A 22,244-nucleotide genomic window follows, 5' to 3' on the forward strand; every position below is an offset into this window, starting at 1 on the left:
ATATAGAAAGGGAAAATCACTCCTGACGGAGGGGGGCGCCTTTTTCCGTCCGCCCTCAGATCTTAAAACCTACTGAGGCTAGAGGGCTGCAAATTGGTATGCTGGTCGTCCACCCTCCAATCACCAAATGTACCAAATTGCAGCCCTCTAGCCTTGGTAGTTTTGATGTTATTTGAGGTTAAGTTAAGCCATGGATCGTGTGCCAACAATACAGGCCACCACCGGGGGCCGTGGCTGAGAGGTTCATACAGCAGTATACGGTGCAGGAAATTAATAATATTTTAATAATAATAACAGGTTGTCTTAGACAGTCCTAAGTCAGGATATAGTGGGAGGTTTGAACGTCCTTTGGAATAATAATAATAATAATAATAATAATAATAATAATAATAATAATAACTAATTAATTATACTTTGGGATAGATGATAATATGAGTTTCATGTATCTCTCTCTCTCTCTCTCTTCTCTCTCTCTCTCTCTCTTCTCTCTCTCTCTACACGCACACAGATATACATACTATCTTATACATAAAACATTTTAAAGTAATAACAGGTCACAAGGAGACACGAAATACTAATGGACGCAAATGCTAGAAAAACACCTTGCAGGGGTGGGGGATGGAGGGGGGGGGGGGTGGGGGGGGGACAGAATTCAATCAACATCCTGAATAAGGTCCAATATTCACCCCCCCCCCCCCCCCCATTCGCGGTGGACACCTACCTATCTACCTGCCTACTTACCGTGACCTCGGGTCATTTATTTGGGTGGTCACATAAATCCGTGCGGGAAATTAACGGATGTCAGGGCCAGGCATCAGAGAGGGACGAGCTTCTCTCTCTCTCTCTCTCTCTCTCTCTCTCTCTCTACTTCCACGTCCTTTTGGAAAAATATGTGTCGCTGTAATCTTCAGCTCAGACGGCAGTTGATGGTAGAAGTATTATGAGAATAATATATTCTCATTTATTATTTTACAGTTCTCTTTTGGGATGGGGTTGCTTGCCTCACCCACTGCCTGCCCCAAACGGATTGCCAATGAATAACCTTGCTTGGACGAGTGGTTTTCGCGCTCGGCTATAAATCTGGTGGTCCGAAGTTCGATTCTCGGCTCGGCCGACGCGGAATCAGAGGAATTTATTTCTGGCGATAGAAATTCATTTCTCGATATAATGTGGTTCGGATCCCACAATAAGCTGAAGGTCGCGTTGCTAGGTAACCAATTGGTTCCTAGCCACGTAAAAATATCTAACCCTTCGGCCAGCCCTAAGAGAGCTGTTATCAGCTCCTCAGTGGTCTGGTAAAACTATTATATACTTAACCTTGCTGGCCACGAGAGAGAGAGAGAGAGAGAGAGAGAGAGAGAGAGAGAGAGAGAGAGAGAGAGAGAGAGAGATCTGGTAAAGATGTATGTGTCTAAATGGATATATTGAAAAAAAAAGCTTGAAATATCACATGAAAACGAAAAAACAACAAAAAACATAAACATATGAAGACAAGACGTCTTGTACAAATACTAAAATAAAGACACAATACAGAGAAAATAAAAGCAAGAAAAAGGAATGAAAGACTGCGAAGCAATCAAAGAAAACCTGTGTCAAGCCCTGACGCCAAACCAGAAAGGACAAACAAAGCAGAGGCACAAAAGGTTGGCATACAATAGCCCTCGAAAAGCGATTCAAACTTTCCCCAAAGATTTCCTTGAGAGGGTCTGGCTGGTGTCTGGTGGTCAGTACTACTCCTTCCTCTCTCTCTCTCTCTCTCTCTCTCTTCTTGCCCAGGTCTTAACGAGCTTCTCTGCCCGGGACGTCCTTGCCTGTCCAATCAAGAATGGACAAGGGGTCCTCTGTCCCCAGAATCCCTTTTACCCCCCCCCCCCCTCCAATCAAGGAAGGTTTTGTCATTGTCCTTCCGGTGGGGGATGCAGAACTGAGATTTGACATAACGATCACTTTTAAGTATGTCTTCATCGAGGGTTATCGTTCATGGTTTATAAAGCCAGAACTGTGGCCTAAAATAAAACCACTTCTCTACACCAAGACCACATATACCCCCTCACTGACCTGCTGCTGTTTCTAAAATCATCGGTGTCCTGGGCATATATACCCCCCTCACTGCCCTGCTGCTGTTTCTAAAATCATCGGTGTCGTGGCCACTGTCTTCCCTGTCATTTCAGTAGTGGTCAGAGTAGCTTACACGTCAACTGGCGATCACCTATCCAAGTATTGACCTGACCTGATGTGGATTAAACTTCACAGCCTGAGAATTGAATAGTTGTTAATTGCGTATTATTGTGTTTTCGTTTTCCACCCATGTTCTCTCTCTCTCTCTCTCTCTCTCTCTCTCTCTCTGCCAATGAAACTCATCAAAAGAGGGTACAAAAAAAAGCCACACCAAAAAAAAAAAAAAAAGTCCTTTACTTTATGAAAGAGACGAAAACAAAAGATGAAATGAAAATAAGAGAACTGGAGAATAGTGGAATCACGATATTGCATATTCAGTTTTGATTAAGGACGCGGGTATACTATTCTTTTTCTTTTTTACAGTCCTCTGAGAGGAGGTTATGGTAACATTACAAGTTCAGTTAGTTCGTTGGTTTGTCTGATTATGGGAAACTGCTGCACGGATTCGTACCAAATTTTGACCAAGGGTGGAGCTTGTTTGTGGCAACATGTGATTCGATTTTGGTGCAGATAGGTGTGTAAGTTCTGAGTATAGATGCTAAAATATACTTCTTTTTTGGGCGAAGGTGCCTCTGAGCATTAGCAGAGGTTTGGAGTTTATCATTAATATTATCATTATCAGCTGTATAACCTTTTTTCAACCTTGTGTGTTTGTGTTATGAGAGAGAGAGAGAGAGAGAGAGAGAGAGAGAGAGAGAGAGAGAGAGAGAGAGAGAGAGAGAGAGAGAGAGAAAGTCTACCATGGGATCACATTGGAGTCAAAGTCTGTAATAATAATAACATTCATTTTACAATAATGGACAGATTCAGTTCCACTTGTCCAATGGTATACCCTCACTCTCCAGCACGAAGTTCACACCATTTGAAAACCAGAGGGAAACAAACGCCCCCAACCCCCTTCGCCCCGTCCCCCGCCCCCGTCCTTCATCTAAATTGCATGCATGCAATGTCACGACTCTAGTTCTCTCGTCTTTCTGTTCGTGCTATTGTTTCGTCAACTCTTTCAGCCAATGTTTTCATTTGCGCATTGATAACATTTTTGTTCCCCCCTTTTTCTCGTACGAGAGAGAGAGAGAGAGGAGAGAGAGAGAGAGAGAGAGAGAGAGAGAGAGAGAGAGAGAGAGAGATTACTATAGTCAAAGAGCACTGCTCATCCATACGTACAAACACCTACAGATGAACATTCTTCCATCAAAGGTCATCGAAAAGCAACAATCTTTCTAATACACATGAAATACTTACAGACAAGACATTACTGTGATACCAGATTTATCATTATTATTTATTATCATTATTAATTAAAAAACTAATCAACTTTCACCAATCATTTCGTCAAACAAAATGTACAATTAATACCCGCTGCGACAGTCGCCTACCCCGTCGTATTTCGAATATCAGAGACGTCACAATACAGTATTAATTAATCTTCCCATTCTAACGTCACCTGGGGATTGCTAACCATCTGACCAGCCCCTGTCAATCACCGCTCACCTGTGAAGGCTATTCAGTTCTCTTAATCAGATTAAGACACCCGGGTGTCATTCGGCGTCTATGAAATTGAAGGTGTATCGGATTTTACACATTTTTTTGCGTGATTGTGTGATACTGATTGATTCCCAGGCTAACTGATTGATTCCCTGGCTAACTGATTGATTCTCTGGCTAACTATTTGATTCCCTGGCTAACTGATTGATTCCCTGGCTAACTGATTGATTCCCTGGCCACCTGATAGAGTCCCTGGCTAACTGATAGAGTCCTTGGTTAACTGATTGATTTCCCTGGCTAACTGATAGAGTTCCAGGCTAATATATAAGCACAGACTCTGGCTTGTCTACTTACGAACGAGCTGTTTGTATTTGTACCTCGATTGGTTCGTACCTCCAACTCGATGTACGCAGAGACACACACTCTCTCTCTCTCTCTCTCTCTCTCTCTCTCTCTCTCTCTCTCTCTCTCTCTCTCTCTCTCTTCCAATTATCTTTCCTGTGAATTCTAAATATCCTGAATATCCAAAGATAGCACACGGCCATTTGTCTAAAGACGGCCCCTAGGCTGCACGAGATCTGCACAAAAGCTGCATGATCATTAGGCAGCAAGCGAGGTTTCGCAAACGCGACACATCTAAAAGGAACGATTTGAAAAAGGGGTCTGAAACCGTGGCTCTTGCATAATCCTTTTTAAGGGCGAGAGGGTTGGCTCGCTTGCTAGCCTCGAGTTCAGCTCATAATACCGTCATGGAACGCCGAGCTGACAGACCTTAGGGGCCAGGTTCTCATATTCACATTTTTTGCTAGAAAATGATGATTGAGGGCCCTAAATGCTTTTGGGAGGGTTGTCGTTTCTCTTTTGTCTTTTTTGCTGGCGTTTTTGTATTGTTTTTGGGGGGTGGGGTGTAAGGGGGCCGTTCGTTGCCTTGTAATGCAGTTTCTAAGATAGGTATCATGATAATCAAGACGATTTGAAATGGGTGTCCATATTATATACATTCACAACCACGGTGTTCAATCTTAAGCTGGGAACTTAATCCCCGTCACATGACAGCAGCATGGGGAGGGTTGGGGAGAACGCTAAAATGGCCATCCCCAGGCCCCAAGGGGGAATTATATGCTACGATATGCATCCCTGGGATTGGGGGATTAATGCTTACAAGGGGAGGAATTATATGTCAAGAGGTCAAAAGGATTTATAAAAGTTGGTCATGGGATTACATGAAACAGGGATTGAGGTAGGATACGCTCTGGGGATTTTTTAGGTTAAATAGAGAGTTTGTGATGTTGATGGTAATCCTTCAGGTTTTCCTGGAAATAATTTTTTTTTTGGACAACTGCAATCTAGCAGACAACCAGGCTACGTCATACGAAGAAACGGGCCTGTAATGATAATAATTATAATAATTATAACAATTAAAATAATGATATCTTTATAGACAACCAGACTACGTCATATGATGCATCGGCCTCACAATGTCCTTGAAACCCAACCCTATCTCTATGGCATCTTTCTATAAAGATATTTCTGCATTTCAGCTCACATCTCACCTTCTTCTTGCCTTCTGGGAGAAGAGGCCAACTCTAGTTCCTAGGAAGACTTATGGACAGGGCGTTAGTAATCACACTGAACCACCAACTCATCCTCCTCCTCCTCCTCCTCCTCCTCCTCCTACGTGAGAGAGAGAGGCTCTCTCCCTGGTGATTTAGGGACGACATAAAAGTGCTGGCGTTGGGGCACAGTAACTATATCATGGAGAGAGAGAGAGAGAGAGAGAGAGAGAGAGATATTGGTGGAGGAAATGAACAGAATTCTCAAGTTTCATACATAAATATTTTTTTTTAAATTTTCTGATACGTGGAAAATCCACAACAAAACACACACACACAAACTATATATATATCATGTATGTATGTATACATACATGTATACCATCCAACAAAATAGGATGTCAGTACATCACAAGAGCATGATTACGTAACGTGGATCCAAAATGCTTCAATAAGGACGAAGCGATTTCATACTTGTACATTCGAATGCAAAACTAGACAAGACTTAAAACGGTGTCTATGCATGAGAGATTTAAATGCAAAAATAAAATTAAGGATGAAATTGGGACCGTCCTAAGATATTTGAGAGTAAAGGGTGGCTGTGCTAGTAAGACTTGACTGCAAAACTACAAGACGGATAATAGGGGCGAAGAGGCTGGTTGGGTTTATGGATGACGTTTGCACGTTATTTGAATCGATGAAAATGAGGCTGTTGACGAGTTAATCACCTTGGAAATTAGTGTAGGAAGTGTTAGAATGAAGAGCTTGTATACACAAGAAGCACGCAAATGCACGTCGTGCGAATGTGGTGTAGACATGCTCCTGATGAGCCCTCGGTGTATAGATTTACGAGGTGACTGACACTTATGGAAGCTTCCTGTATAAGGGAGTCATTCTTGGTTCGATGACTAACGACTGATTGTAATAATATATATATATATATATATATATATATATATATATATATATATATATATATATATATATATGCTTAAAAAATCACAGTAGATGCACTGTAAATATTGCTAAGGACAGGAGATAAGGGGTTACCCATAGCCATGCCAAACTTTTGTACAAAAAATTCCCTATTAAAACAAAATTTACTATCTTTGATACATAACCTTATGAGACTAATGAGGTTTGCCACACTTAAGGGAATGTCATGACGTTCTAATTCCTCCTCCAAATATTCAAGTAAGTCATCTACAGGCACTTTTGTAAATAAAGAGACAACATCAAAACTAACCATATTAAAATCAAAATTCAATATTTACATGGAATTTTTTGAGACAAAACTCTTACCAAGAATTTTGCCCCAAAAAGTTATTTGGTTTAGATAAGTGGATGATATCTTCTGTATTTGGCCAGTTCACGAAAATCTCCAGTAATTCCTTAATAATCTCAATCATTTAGTCCCTTCTATAAAATTTACCGTAGAGGAAGAAAGAAATTGTAATTTGAATTTTCTTGATGTAACTATCCATAGAAATGATAGAAATTTCACCTTTTCAGTCTTTCGAAAATCAACTAACATTGCCTCTTTTGTTCATTACTACTTCAATCACCATCAAAATGTTAAATTCTCTGTTTTTTCTGGGATGTTTCTAAGGGCTTTACGTGTCTGTAGCCCGCAGTTTATTGACGCTGAAATTAAAACTATTTATGATATTGCAATGAAACTTAAATACCCAAGGACTTTTGTAGATGTGGGATGGAAAAGAGCTAGAAAAACATTTTATTCAACTAATGACAAACTTGAATTTAGTAAGAATAACATTCTAAAATTACCCTATGATGAAAGGTTTTTAGATATTCCAAGAATTTTAAAGCTTTTTAACATAAATGTTGTTTTCAGTAATATTAATGTCAAGAGTTTAATAATAAAAAATTCTCCTAAAGATCTTCCAGGCTGCATATATGAAATTCCTTGCAAAAAGTGTGATAAAGTCTATTACAGACAAACCGGTAAATCTCTTTAAAACGTCTCAAACAGCATCAGTATTCTGTGAGAACTGGGCAAATATCGAATGCATTATTCGTACATATGAGAGATTTAGACCATCCTATTAACTGAGTCAAGCAAGAGCCCTTAATCCCATGTAATACACAGTTTAAAAGGAATATCATTGAATCTTGTTTCATCAAGTCAAATAATAGAAATGTTCTAAATTTAAGTCTTGGTTTATTTAAACTTGATGCTTTCATAATGAAAAAAGTTGTAGATAAATATAAGCAACAAAATTAATATACATATTCAGTTTTTACATGTTTTGGACTGTAAAGAAACTTTGTAATTTCGGTTAGGGTCAATCTGTTTAGGTTTGTGACCGTGTGATATCCGATAATCCTGGATTATCTCTTTCAATTTTACCCTTTTGACAATTAAACCATCTGGTATTCTTGATCTTGTGTTTACCTGAGACCTTTCTCTCCAATTGTACCTCATTAACTCCTTGACAATGTCTGAGTAAAGACGAAAGCGCTGGATTTCTGACTATCATTTTCCTGTTGGATTCGCTTATATATATATATAATATATATATATATATATATATATATATATATATATTATATATCTATATATAATTCAAAAAATGTCTCCTGTCCCCACCAGCCCACTGGCCCGAGGGACATATACACAGAATCTTTCATGCTTTTATCTCTATTATCTTTTCTCTCTCCCCACCCCTCCCCCTAGCCCCCCCCACCACCTTCAGCCAGACCCAATTCCCCACCCTTCCCGGTCCCATCCCCCTAGGCCCTAGGACCATTCCCTCCCCCCCACCACCCCTCGCCACCCACCCTTAGGGAGGGGAGAGCAGAAACCCAAGACGCCCACTTAGCTAAGACACCCAGTCCGGGGGATATCTGTCACATTTTAAAAGCGACACAAATCGTTCCCGAGGGAGTCGTTTCTCCGCTGCAGCGGCGGCGTTCGATCCCGAAGAGCGATGACATGAAAGCGACGTTTTTATTGCTACTCCCCTCTCTCTCTCTCTCTCTCTCTCTCTCTCTCGTTGGCAGTTGACGTTATAACCTTTCAACTGTTCCCCACTCTTTCCACTGACACTTTCTGCCTGTCTCTGTGTTCTAGTCTCTCTCTCTCTCTCTCTCTCTCTCTCTCTCTCCTCTTCCCCCCCCACGAGCCTGTTAAATTTACTCATGAATTTTCTATTTTTTTTTTAAATTGGTGGGGCAATAAATTGGCACCAGTTGATTAACAGCAGAAAAATGCCTAAAAGAGGTAATATCGAGTTTGGTGAAATGGATTAATCCTTTGAATGGGAATCACTTTTGGAATGGGAATGGGAATGGATTAATCCTTGGAATGGGAATCACTTGTGGGAATGGATTAATCGTTGGAGTGGGAATCAATTTTGGGAATGGGAATCACTCTTGGGAATGGATGGGAATCACTCTTGGGAATGGATTAATCCTTGGAAAAGGCTATCCCTTGAGACAGGAATTATTCCTGGAGTTGGGAGTATTCCTTTGAATGGGAATCACTTTTGGGAATAGGAATGGGAATCACTTTTGGGAATGGGAATAATTCCAGGGAATGAATCACATCGAATAAAGGAGAGGGTGGAAAGTACGATGGAAGGAATAGCCTTATGTAATGTCTACAGTGCTCCACCTGAGGTGCACTGACGGCACTGTCCGCTACAGATTCCAGGAATTGAGATTATTTCCTGGATATTTAAATTATCAAAGAGAGAAAATTATTCTGGAAAATCTGGAAAATTATTCTGGAAAAACTTAAACTATTCTGGAAAAATATGGACAATTATTCTGGAAAACCCTGGACAATTATTCTGGAAAAATCTGTAAAATTATTCTGGAAAACCTGGACAATTATTCTGAAAAAATCTGGAAAATTATTCTGGAAAACCTGGACAATTATTCTGGAAAAATCTGGAAAAATTATATATAAAATACCCTAAAAAATATTTATTATAACATTTCCTTGTAACGCCAGATCTTGCAATCAATCAACCAATCTAAGCATTGGTAATTGACGAGTGGCTATTTCTAATTGGCCTTCACAGCTGATCACCCATTCAATGACTGACCAGACCAGAGGTCGCTTCATTTCAACCACGGAGAATAACCGAAAAAGCTGAATTTCTGTTTGCACTGACACAGATTCGAATCCTGGGTTAGAGAGGGAAGAATTTCTTCATTTTATTCCTGAATTCGGAATCAATGTTTCGACGGAACCATACACTGATTTCAAACAGCAACCCAGGAGAGACCACACACTTGGGAAGGTTATAATAGGTATTTTTTTTAATTTTGTAAAATATTTCTCTAGATAATCTCTCTTAATCTGAGCGCGTGTCTTTGGCAACCCGCTGCAGACTTGGCAAAAGACACGAGATATAAACCTCGGGGAATACAATTTGATGTATTTTTTTTATTTTACAATAGATACAATATGTTATTTATAGCATAGCACAATTAGGTTAGCGGGACAACTGATTGGTGAGCTCGGTATTGATTATCATTATTATTATTATTATTATTATTATTATTATTATTATTATTATTATTATCATTATTATTATTATTATTATTATTATTATTATTATTATTATTATTATTATTGCTGGTGTTCCAATACGTTCAAAAATGACTTCCCATAACAGAGATCTGAGACGGCGACCTGAGGACGTTAAGTACCGTCTCAGAGTTCAGATTATTATCAATATTATTATTAATCATTCTCAGATATCGGGAACACGAAATACCCTACCAGAGGGACATCAAGTACCTTCTTAATCCCATAACGTACCTTTGAAACAGGCTGACACGGAGGGTTACTTTGCCCCTAAATTCATTGCTGTTAATACACAGAAAAAAGCCACTACACTGAGCACTCTCTCAGATGTTAGGGTCACCCTTCCGAAGAAAGGACAAGGTCAGATGTATCGAATGGAGAGAGAGAGAGAGAGAGAGAGAGAGAGAGAGTTGATAGCAAGCATTCTTGTCAAGACTTTATTTCATATCAAAACACGTTTCTGTGTGTGTTTACGAAAAACGCACATCCATACAAATGTACATACACACACACATACGCGTATATATCCTCTCCCTTTCTCAGTTAGAAAGCTAAAATGGACCAATCCAAACCACTTAAGGAAAAGAAACACTTTCGACGATAATGCCACAACCTTGTGATTAATGGCTTTGCCGAGCTAATATTATGTTCTCGTCAGTAATGCATTAGGAAATGTGCGTCCATTTCAAAACGAACGACTCTCTCTCTCTCTCTCTCTCTCTCTCTCTCTAATAATATTGGCACATGATTTTGTGGAACATTAATTTATTGACATTATTCTAAGAACCCTATCTCTCTCTCTCTCTCTCTCTCTCTCTCTCTCTCTCTCTCTCTCTCTCTCTCTCTCTCTCTCTCTCTCTCTCTAATAATATTGGCACTGAAGATTTTGTGCAACATTATTTTATTGGCATTATTCTAAAAACCCTGAAAATATGAAACACAGTAAATCTCTCTCTCTCTCTCTCTCTCTCTCTCTCTCTAATACTACTGGCACTGATGATTTTGTGCAACATTATTTTATTGGCATTGTTCTAAAAACCCTGAAAATATGGAAACAGTAAATCTCCCTCTCTCTCTCTCTCTCTAATAATATTGGCACATGATTTTGTGGAACATTATTTCATTGACATTATTCTAAAAAAAAAAAAAAAAAAAAAACCTCTCTCTCTCTCTCCTCTCTCTCTCTCCTCTCTCTCTCTCGCTCTTCTCTCTCTCTCTATCTCTCTCTCTCTCTCTCTCTAATAATATTGGCACTGAAGATTTTGTGCAGCATTATTTTATTGGCATTATTCTAAAAACTCTGAATATATTAAACAGACAATCTGTGTGTGTGTGTGTGTGTGTGTGTGTACGGCAAATGAAACAGCAAGTTAAATAAATATAATTAAAAATTATGGTAACAGTGTGATCCAGCCCAACCAAAATTTTTTTTAACTAGTTTGAACTTCTGGACTTGCAAAGATCCAACTCCACAACAAGGAATATTATTTAATGAATTTGGCCACAACGGGGATCAAACTTCACAAGAAACCTGCGTGGTATCGAACCCCACCGAAATGAAATGAAAAAAAATACAAGTCTTTAGAAAATAACAATCAAATACGACCCCTTTATCTGCCGAGAGGGACAGGAATTTCAGCTGGAGTATGAAACAGCCTCTCAGAGGAGGTGATAATGGACTTCCAGAAGAGCCTTACCAGTCTCCTTATAAATACGTTTTTTGTCTAAGCTGATTTATTAATTAATTTTTTAAACATAAGTAGGGCCTCTTCTTTCTGTATTTCCCTTTACCTCGTCTTAAATCTTCCTAATGAACGGCTTAATATTCTGTGGAAGCTTTAAGAATTTCAAGTCAGTGGCCTCTTTGGTGGGCTTGTTCCATACGAATAGTTTTCATCTTCTGAATAATAATAATAATAATAATAATAATAATAATAATAATAATAATAATAATAATAATAATAAAAGACCTGAAAATAGAAATAAGAAGGATATGGGATATGCCAGTGGAAATTGTACCCATAATCATAGGAACACTAGGAACGATCCCAAGATCCCTGAGAAGGAATCTGGAAATCTAGAGGCTGAAGTAGCTCCAGGACTCATGCAGAAGAGTATGATCTTAGAATCGGCGCATATAGTAAGAAAAGTGATGGACTCTTAAGGAGGCAGGATGCAACCCGGAACCCCACGCTTTAAATATCACCCAGTCGAATTGGAGGACTGTGAGGACAAATAATAATAATAATAATAATAATAATAATAAATAATAATAAAATAATAATAATTAATAATAATGGCACATGCATGGCTTAATCTTTGAGACAAGCATATTCCATCAAATGAATGATAACTGATTTAATGAGCCATTCGCAGTTTCGCCTTAAAGCGGCCTGTGCAAGAAACATCAGCTACCTTGCAGTAATAAGTGGTACGAGCACCAACCTGAGGGAGTGATAGAAAACGATCAGGCAAAGATCCTCTGGGACTATGGTATCAGAACAGATAGGGTGATACGTGCAAACAGACCAGACGTGACGTTGATTGACAAAGTCAAGAAGAAAGTATCACTCATTGATGTCGCAATACCATGGAACACCAGAGTTGAAGAGAAAGAGAGGGAAAAAATGGATCAAGATCTGAAAATAGGAATAAGAAGGATATGGGATATGCCAGTGGAAATCGTACCCATAATCATAGGATCACTAGGAGGCACGATCCCAAGATCCCTGAGAAGGAATCTGGAAAAACTAGAGGCTGAAGTAGCTCCAGGACTCATGCAGAAGAGTGTGCTCCTAGAAACGGCGCACATAATAAGAAAAGTGATGGACTCCTAAGGAGGCAGGATGCAACCCGGAACTCCCACACTATAAATACCACCCAGTCGAATTGGAGGACTGTGATAGAGCACAAAAAAAAAAAAAATAATAATAATAATAACAGGTCACACAACAATACCTCAGCAAGAAAACCTTTAGGAAAATAATAAGAAAAACCCCAATCATTTACCATCGGCCATTTCAGACACGTCAGAGGCCAATAATTTCACGGAAACTGAAGAGGGAGCCCATTTCTAATTGCATGTGAAGTGTGCTTGTTCCAGTCAAAGGGAAGAGAGTGGTTTGCTTTTAATTAAAGGTACAGATTGGTTTTGTGGTGTCTTGCTATGTGCTTGCTGTGCTTTTCTGCGTTCGTATTCTGCTGGAGTTTGGTTAAAAAGGTAATTGATTTTGGTGTTCGTTTAATGTATTTTTGATTGGTAGCTTTTGTTGACAGGTGTGTGTGTGTGTGTGTGTGTGTGTGTGTGTGTGTGTGTGTGTGTGTGTGTGTGTGTAATAATAAATATTGTACACAGACACTTATCCACCTTTCCAGTTCCATGTTTACCTTATTCCAGAGCAACTGGAAGATTCCAGAGCCACTGGAAGTATGACTGAATGGAGAGGCCCAGGGCTTGGAATATGACTTCTTTTTAGGAACAGAAAGGTAAGGCTTTCTGGATTCTGAATAGATATGACAACATTTTGGAACAGAAAGGTAAGGCTTTCTGGATTCCAAGTGGAATAGGACCACTTTTTGGAATAGAAAATTAAGGTTTTCTGGATTCCGAGTGGGATATGACCATTTTTTGGAACAGAAAGGTAAGCCATTCTGGATTCCCAAATGGAGGGTCTGTGGGCTTTTGGAATGGAAGGGCTAAGTTATGGAATTTGGAATGGGGTGTTTGATTCCTGGCATGGAAGGTAGTGTATTCATGGAATTGAAGGTCGGGGTTCTGGAATGGAAGGTTGGGGTTCTGAAATATAACGTCATGGTTCTGGAATGGAAAGTTAGGGTTTTGGAAAGGAAGAACAGTGTTCTGGAATAGGTAGGGGTTCTGGACTGGAAAGTTAGGGTTCTGGAATATTATGTCATGGTTCTGAAATGGGAAGTTAGGGTTCTGGAATGGAAGAACAGTGTCCTGGAAGATCTGGGTTCTGGAATGGAAGAACGGTGTCCTGGAATAGGGTCCTGAAATGTAAGATCTGGGATCTGGACTTGGAGCTTTGGGTTCAGTATGGGAACTCCAGGGTTCTAGATAAAAAAAATGGAACAGCACGCTTTTTGGAAAGGGAATACTGGACTTTGGAACATCCTGGAACCTGGAATGGGGAACTTTGAGTTCAGAACAAATAGAAGACGTTTGAAACAGCATACCTTGTGGTTGAACTCCTTGACATACTTCGGACACGGGAGGAACACCGTCGTGTTAGGAGCAGCCGAGTCCCAGCAGACGAGCCTGTCCCAGACTCGAGGACACCAAGAGCCTGGAAGGAGAGAGAAAAAGGACACGGTTAGGACATGTGAGGAGGAGGATAAAGAGAAGACAGATATTGGAAAGGTATTGGTGTTTATGAGGTGATTTCTACTGCATTTCTTATATGTTTAGAGCTGGTGGGAGGGTTTTGGGGGGATAGAGACCAGGCTCCTGAGGTGTGTGCTTTCTCTCTCTCTCTCTCTCTCTCTCTCTCTCTCTCTCTCTCTCTCTCTCTCTCTCTCAAGAGAAGACAGATATAGGAAGGTATTGGTGCTTATGAGGTGACTTCTACTACAATTTTTAACATGTTTAGAGCTGGTGGGGGGTTGTGTTTGGGGGGGCTCTCTCTCTCTCTCTCTCTCTCTCTCTCTCTCTCTCTCTCTCTCTCTCTCTCTCTCTCTCTCTCTCTATATATATATATATATATACATATATATATATATATATATATATACATATATTATATATATATATATATACTATATATATATATGATATATATATATATATATATATATATATATATATCTCCTTGACTGTAACCAAATTATTATTATTATTATTATTCAGAGGATGAAACCCTACATATGGAACAAGCCAATAGGGCCTATCAACTTGAATAATAATAATAATAATAATAATAATAATAATAATAATAATATCAGAAGAGGGATCTTCCAGGGCGACTCACTGTCCCCACTATCTTCGTAGTAGCCATGATCCCATGACAAAAGTACTACAGAAGATGGATGCCGGGTACCAACTCAAGAAAAGAGGCAACAGAATCAACCATCTGATGTTCATGGACGACATCAGCTGTATGGTAAGAGCATCAAAGAAATAGATACCCTAATCCAGACTGTAAGGATTGTATCTGGGGACATCAGGATGGAGTTTGGAATAGAAAAAATGCGCCTTAGTCAAACATACAAAAAGGCAAAGTAACGAGAACTGAAGGGATAAAGCTACCAGATGGGAGCAACATCAAACACATAGATGAGACAGGATACAAATACCTGGGAATAATGGAAGGAGGAGATATAAAACACCAAGAGATGAAGGACACGATCAGGAAAGAATATATGCAGAGACTCAAGGCGATACTCAAGTCAAAACTCAACGCCGGAAATATGATAAAAAGCCATAAACACATGGGCAGGTGCCAGTAATCAGATACAACGCAGGAATAGTCGAATGGACGAAGGCAGAACTCCGCAGCATAGATCAGAAACCAGGAAACATATGACAATACACAAAGCACTACACCCAAGAGCAAATACGGAAGGGGACTATACATAACACGAAAGGAGGCGGGACGAGGAACTAAAATAAGTATAGAGGACTGCGTCAACATCGAGAACAGAGCAACTGGGGCAATATCTGAAAACCAATGAAGACGAGTGGCTAAAGAGTGCATGGAAGAAGGACTAATAAAAGTAGACGAAGACCCAGAAAGATACAGAGACAGGAGAATGACAGACAGAAAACAGAGGGACTGGCACAACAAACCAATGCACGGACAATACATGGAGACAGACTAAAGAACTAGCCAGCGATGACACATGGCTTTGGCTACAGAGGGGAGAGCTAAAGAAGGAAACAGAAGGAATGATAACAGCGGCACAAGATCAGGCCCTAAGAACCAGATATATCCAAAGAACGATAGATGGAAATAACATCTCTCCCATATGTAGGAAGTGCAATACGAAAAATGAAACCATAAACCACATAGCAAGCGAATGCCCGGCACTTGCACAGAACCAGTACAAAAAGAGGCATGATTCAGTGGCAAAAGCCCTCCACTGGAGCCTGTGCAAGAAACATCAGCTACCTTGCAGTAATAAGTGGTACGAGCACCAACCTGAGGGAGTGATAGAAAACCATCAGGCGAAGATCCTCTGGACTATGGTATCAGAACAGATAGGGTGATACGTGCAAACAGACCAGACGTGACGTTGATTGACAAAGTCAAGAAGAAAGTATCATCATTGATGTCGCAATACCATGGGACACCAGAGTTGAAGAGAAAGAGAGGGAAAAAATGGACAAGTATCAAGATCTGAAAATAGAAATAAGAAGGATATGGGATATGCCAGTGGAAATCGTACCCATAATCATAGGAGCACTAGGCACGATCCCAAGATCCCTGAAAAGGAATCTAGAAAAAACTAGACGCTGAAGAAGCTCCAGGACTCATGCAAGAAGAGTGTGGATCCTAGAATCGGCACACGTAGTAAGAAAAGTGATGGACTCCTAAGGAGCAGGATGCAACCCGGAACCCCACACTGTAAATACCACCCAGTCGAATTGGAGGACTGTGATAGAGCACAAAAAAAAAATATATATATATATATATATAATATAATAATAATAATAATAATAATAATAATAATAATAATAATAATAATAATAATAATAATAATAATAATAATAATAATAATAATAATTTCTTTCCATCATTGCTGAGTTTTGCTATTTAACCCATAGCTGGACCCTACCCCATCAGGGATAGGTACTCATTTACAGCTGAGTAGACTGAGGAAATTATGGTAAAGATCCTTTCCCAAGGAATCAACGCCGAGGAGAGCGGTCACCCATCCAAACGACTGACCAGAGCCAGTGTTGCTAACTTGACTTAAGTCTATTGACGACCTAACCCACTCCTCCACGGCGCCACTTATAATAATAATAATAATAATTATTATTATTATTATATTATTATTATTATTATTATTATTATTATTATTATTATTATTCTTTATTATTATTATTATTATTATTATTATCTCTGTCTACGTAAATGTATAACTAGCAGAGACAGCTAAGCTAAAAAAAAAAAATCCATATAAATTAAACTTCAAACATTTTACAGCTGATAAGACAAACGACCTTTGTCTCTCTAGCCTTGGGGAATGTTTAGGTAGTTCACGTTATCAAAACTTAAAAAAAACAAAACGGATCCGTCACTTAAAACGGGGGAAATATCTGGTATCCAATTGTCTCGTTTGTTTCTAGGGGAAAAAAATATAAGCAAATCCCTTCCTACGCGTTCAGAGCTATATAACCTTCGAGAGCATTGGAAAATGCTTTGGAAGAAATGTTAAAATAAGAGGTGTAGTCTTCTAATGAGTAATGCTTTTCTCTCTCTCTCTCTCTCTCTCTCTCTCTCTCTCTCTCTCTCTCTCTCTCTCTGTGTGTTTACATAAACTGGCAGCCCCCTCCTCTCAAATAAAGTAGTTCTTGAACGTCATTTTGAATAAAAATATATATATATATATATATTGCTTCTAATATGCTTGGATGCACTGATTCTTTCTCTCTCTCTCTTTCTCTCTCTTTCTGTCTATATATATATATATATATATATATATATATATATATATATATATATATATATATATATATAGTTATATATATATATGTATGTATGTATATACACATATTCTGAATGTTCTATAACTTGCAGAGCTCTATGTCTATGTAAGTATATCTTTCTAAAACTTCCTGGAGGTCTCTCTCTCTCTCTCTCTCCTGTCACCCTATGAACACCTTATCCCTAATAATCATTTCCCCTTCCAGGGATCGAGAATGTGATAGTACCCAGTTCTCAAGTAATTCTCTAGTGGGAGAAGTTTGAGAGTCAAAGGGACATATGTGTATGTGGTGTGAAGGTAAAGTATTGTAGAACTGATACATGTGTAATGTGTAGGGTGTTTAGGGTGTAAAGTGTAAGACTTCGTTTGGAGCTTTGTAATATTAAAATTCAAGCAGCTGTTAAAAGTATGGAGGTGGGAGAGTGACTGGTTTGGTGTACAAACAGGAAAATTATGATAGAATTGACAGAAGTGAAATGTGGAAAGTGCTGAAGGTATAGAATGTTGAAAATGATTTATCAAGAGCTACTACAACATTAAGAGGTTAAAATTCAGGCGATATTAAAATACGCACACGGGAGAGTAAAAACAGGAAATTTCTGATAGAATTGACAGGGGTGTAAATTGGATCCTCTTGAAGATAAAAAGTGTAGAAAATAATTTATCAAAAGCTTTTGAGATGTTAAAAATGTTACAATCCAAGCGCATGTTAAAATATGCATACGGGAGAGTGACTAGTTAGGTTTAAAAGTGAGTTCTAGACAAAGATGTGGCTGACCCTACGGCCATCGCTTATCTTAATGGACAAAGTTACGTCGGAAGTCAAGAGAAAGGATATCACTTTGATGTAGGAGCCAAGTTGTGGGGCAGGATATTGGGCTGTCAGTGGGGCTTAGAACAGCTGATGTTGGGCGCAGATAGCACTCTGGTTTGGATTTATGAGGAGAGAATGCAGTAGTTGGTGAAAGAGATTAAGTCAAATTCTGAAGGAAATGTGGGAAAACAGATGACTATCTCATAAGTGACAATTCGAAAAATGACAAAATAACTTTATCTAGATTGGCAGCACTGAAAGGGTTAATGGGTTAATCCCGCGCAAGTAAAAGTAACGGGCGATAGTCATCTGCTACAAGAGGTGAGTGGCTCAGTAGGTGGACCAAGGAAGGTAAGGTGAGTGGCTCAGTAGATAAAGCAAGGAAGGTACCAATGTGTCCAAAATGCTACAATGAAGTGAGGTTTGAGTCAGAACTTCAATTCACTGGTCAAAGGTCGAAGCTCTGCTTGTGAATCGACAGCATGCATAGAGAATGGTATAGTATGTTTATTAGGTCAAAGGTCAAATTAATGCTTATGACCCCTCTATGTAGGGGGCATAAAATGGTTTATGTTAAGACAGTTTTTTTGTGCCAGTTTAAAAATAAAAGTGTATGGAAAATGTCAAGTGTGTATTTGTATGTGCAAAAATTTGTATGAAAAAGCTTGAGTTTGGGTTTGTGTGTGTGTGTGTATGTGTGTAAATATGTGTGTATGTGTGCAAATACACAACCCTAAGGCCATACTCACCAACAGTTCCATTATCAGCAAACAGAGGCTTAGCCAAGCAATCCACCCTGGTCAACTCTAGATGTGGTGGAACCTGACCCTGTCATCGAGGTCACTGGCTGTGTGGTTACCATCCTCTGTACCTAAAAGGCAAGGATCAGAATGTGTCATAAATGACCTGGCGGTATTAGAACCTGTCTTATAAATGACCCAGCATTATATGTAGATGACCTAGCAATGGAATATTATATAAAGACCTGTTATTAGAAAGTATTTAAGTGATCTAGCATTGGAATATAAAATAGGTGACCCTAGCAATTATATAGGTGGAATATATATAGATGACCTAGCATTGAATATATGGCAAATGACCTTGTATTGGAATGTATTGTAAGTGACTGCCTTTAGCAATAGAATATATTATAAATGACCTAGCATTGAATATATTGTAATGGACATAGCACTGGAATATATTATAAATAGACCCAGCATTGTATAGATGACCTAGCATTGGAATATATATAGGTGATTAGCATTATATATATATTGTAAATGACCTAGCATTAGCACATATATAGACGACCTAGCATTGAATATATGGTAAATGGCCTTGTATTAGAATACATTATAAATGACCTAGCGTTAACATACATAGATACATACATATATATATATATATATATATATATATATATATATATATAATATATATATATATATATATATATATATATACACACACACACACACACACACATATATATTATATATATATATTTTATATTAATATTATATATATATATAATATATATCTATATGTACGACCTAGCATTGAATATATGGTAAATGACCTAGCATTAAAAATATATTATAAATGACTAGCATTAGCATATGGTAAAGATCCTAAAGCATTATATCATTGATTATGATTTAGCATTAGAATATATTATAATGACCCTAGCATTAGCATGTACAGAGATGACCTAGGATTATGTAATGTAAATGACCTAGCATTGAATATATCATAAATGACCTAGTATTGCCATATATATAAGTGACCTAGCAATGAATATATGGTAAATGACCTAGAATTATACATATAATAGATATATATAAATAATAATATCTAAACTATAGAGAAATGAAGTGGTTCTTAGGGAGACATCTCTCACTATTTATTTTTTTATTGTCGTCTAAAAAGAGACATATCAACCTCACAAAAGAGGACAGAAAAAATAAAAAATAAAAATAAAAGTAAATAAAAAAAAAGGTTGGTAATGTGTTCTTTTAGATACACCTTGAAGTAATGCTTCTCAGTTAAGAAGTCTTTCTGATTGGATATCTGCCCTAAAGTGATGCTTCTCAGTTCACTTTTTTTTTTTATGTTTCAGATCCAGGATGCGTTACAAAAAAGGATGCGTTACAAAAATTGTAAATATTCTCTTCTCTCTCTCTCTCTCTCTCTCTCTCTCTCTCTCTCTCTCTCTCTCTCTCTCTCTCTCTCTCTCTTTAGGAGAGGGCCTCGTCGAGGCAATCCCTCACCTCAGGTGAGGTCAATTGACGTCCCGATGTGAGGGCACAGGTCACACAGGTCAATGTTTGACCATGAGGTCAGATTCACACAAGTCCTCTAAAATGGACCCCACAGTTGGATACTGACAAAAAATATGAATATATATTATATCTATATATATATATATATATATATATATATATATATATATATATATATATAAAGGCCTTTCTTCCATAGGGCCATTTGCAGGAAGCCCTTCTTCCTCCACACTCTAATGGAGACACACCTCACCCGGCGAGCATAATCTCATTTCAGAGATTCGGGCCTGGCACCCCCCCCCCCCCACCCTCCTCCCCCTTTCTGATGTGGCGAGATTGGATGGAAGGGGGTGTGAGAAGGGGGAAAGGAAGGCGTTGTTTTTCCGACAGTCTGTGTCTGTGTGTTGGGCGTGTGTGTGTGTGTGTGTAATTTTTTTTGTACGTATGTGTGTATGGGACTTTTTTTTTTTTTTTAATAATAATTCTCTGGACTTCCATCTGATGGGTTGGTCTCTCTCTCTCTCTCTCTCTCTCTCTCTCTCTCTCTCTCTCTCTCAAGAATCAAACTTAATCTATCCAATTTTTGTCTGGATTTCGAATTGTACTTATTCACAATTCTCTTTTATTTTATCATTAATAATAATAATAATAATAATATAATAATAATAATAATAATAATACCTGGGAATAATGGAAGGAGGGGATATAAAATACCAAGAGATGAAGGACACGATCAGGAAAGAATATATGCAGAGGCTCAAGGCGATACTCAAGTCAAAACTCAACGCCGGAAATATGATAAAAACCATAAACACATGGGCAGTGCCAATAATCAGATACAGTGCAGGAATAGTGGGAATGGACGAAGGCAGAACTCCGCAACTAGACCAGAAACGAGGAAACATATGACAATACACAAAGCACTACACCCAAGAAGAAATACGGAAAGACTACACATAACACGAAAGGAAGGAGGGAGAGGACTACTAAGCATAGAGGACTGCGTCAACATCGAGAACAGAGCACTGGGGCAATATCTGAAAACCAGTGAAGACGAGTGGCTCAAGAGTGCATGGGAAGAAGGACTGATAAAAGTAGACGAAGACCCACAAATATACAGAGACATGAGAATGACAAACAGAACAGAGGACTGGCACAACAAACCAATGCACGGACAATACATGAGACAGGCTAAAGAACTGGCCAGCGATGACACATGGCAATGGTTACAAAGGGGAGAGCTCAAGAAGGAAACTGAAGGAATGATAACAGCGGCACAAGATCAGGCCCTAAGAACCAGATATATCCAAAGAACGATAGATGGAAATAACATCTCTCCCATATGCAGGAAGTGCAATACGAAAAATGAGACCATAAACCACATAGCAAGCGAATGTCCGGCACTTGCACAGAACCAGTACAAAAAGAGGCATGATTCAGTGGCAAAAGCCCTCCACTGGAGCCTGTGCAAGAAACACCAGCTACCTTGCAGTAATAAGTGGTACGAGCACCAACCTGAAGGAGTGATAGAAAACGGTCAGGCAAAGATCCTCTGGGACTATGAGACTATGGGACACCAGAGTTGAAGAGAAAGAAAGGGAAAAAATGGATAAATATCAAGACCTGAAAATAGAAATAAGAAGGATATGGGATATGCCAGTGGAAATTGTACTCATAATCATAGGAGCAACAGCACTATC

General features: G+C 38.7%; 1 protein-coding gene and 1 pseudogene across 1 annotated transcript in view; one reads left to right on the top strand and one right to left on the bottom strand.

Moving 5' to 3' along the window:
- Nucleotides 1-19,135, bottom strand: part of LOC135204964 (secretin receptor-like) — a 29,315-nt gene extending 10,180 nt beyond the window's left edge. The window contains exons 1-2 of the mRNA XM_064235196.1: nt 19,012-19,135; nt 13,975-14,084 (exon numbers count right to left, since the gene is read on the bottom strand). The gene's annotated coding sequence lies outside the window, so the exon portion shown is untranslated. The remainder of the gene's footprint in view (nt 1-13,974; nt 14,085-19,011) is intronic.
- LOC135205163 (NEDD8-activating enzyme E1 regulatory subunit-like) overlaps nt 5,142-22,244 on the top strand; it is a 59,369-nt pseudogene continuing 42,266 nt past the window's right edge.

The sequence above is a fragment of the Macrobrachium nipponense genome, chromosome 48 (genome assembly GCF_015104395.2).
Source record: "Macrobrachium nipponense isolate FS-2020 chromosome 48, ASM1510439v2, whole genome shotgun sequence".
In the NCBI taxonomy this organism is placed as follows: Eukaryota; Metazoa; Arthropoda; class Malacostraca; order Decapoda; family Palaemonidae; genus Macrobrachium; species Macrobrachium nipponense.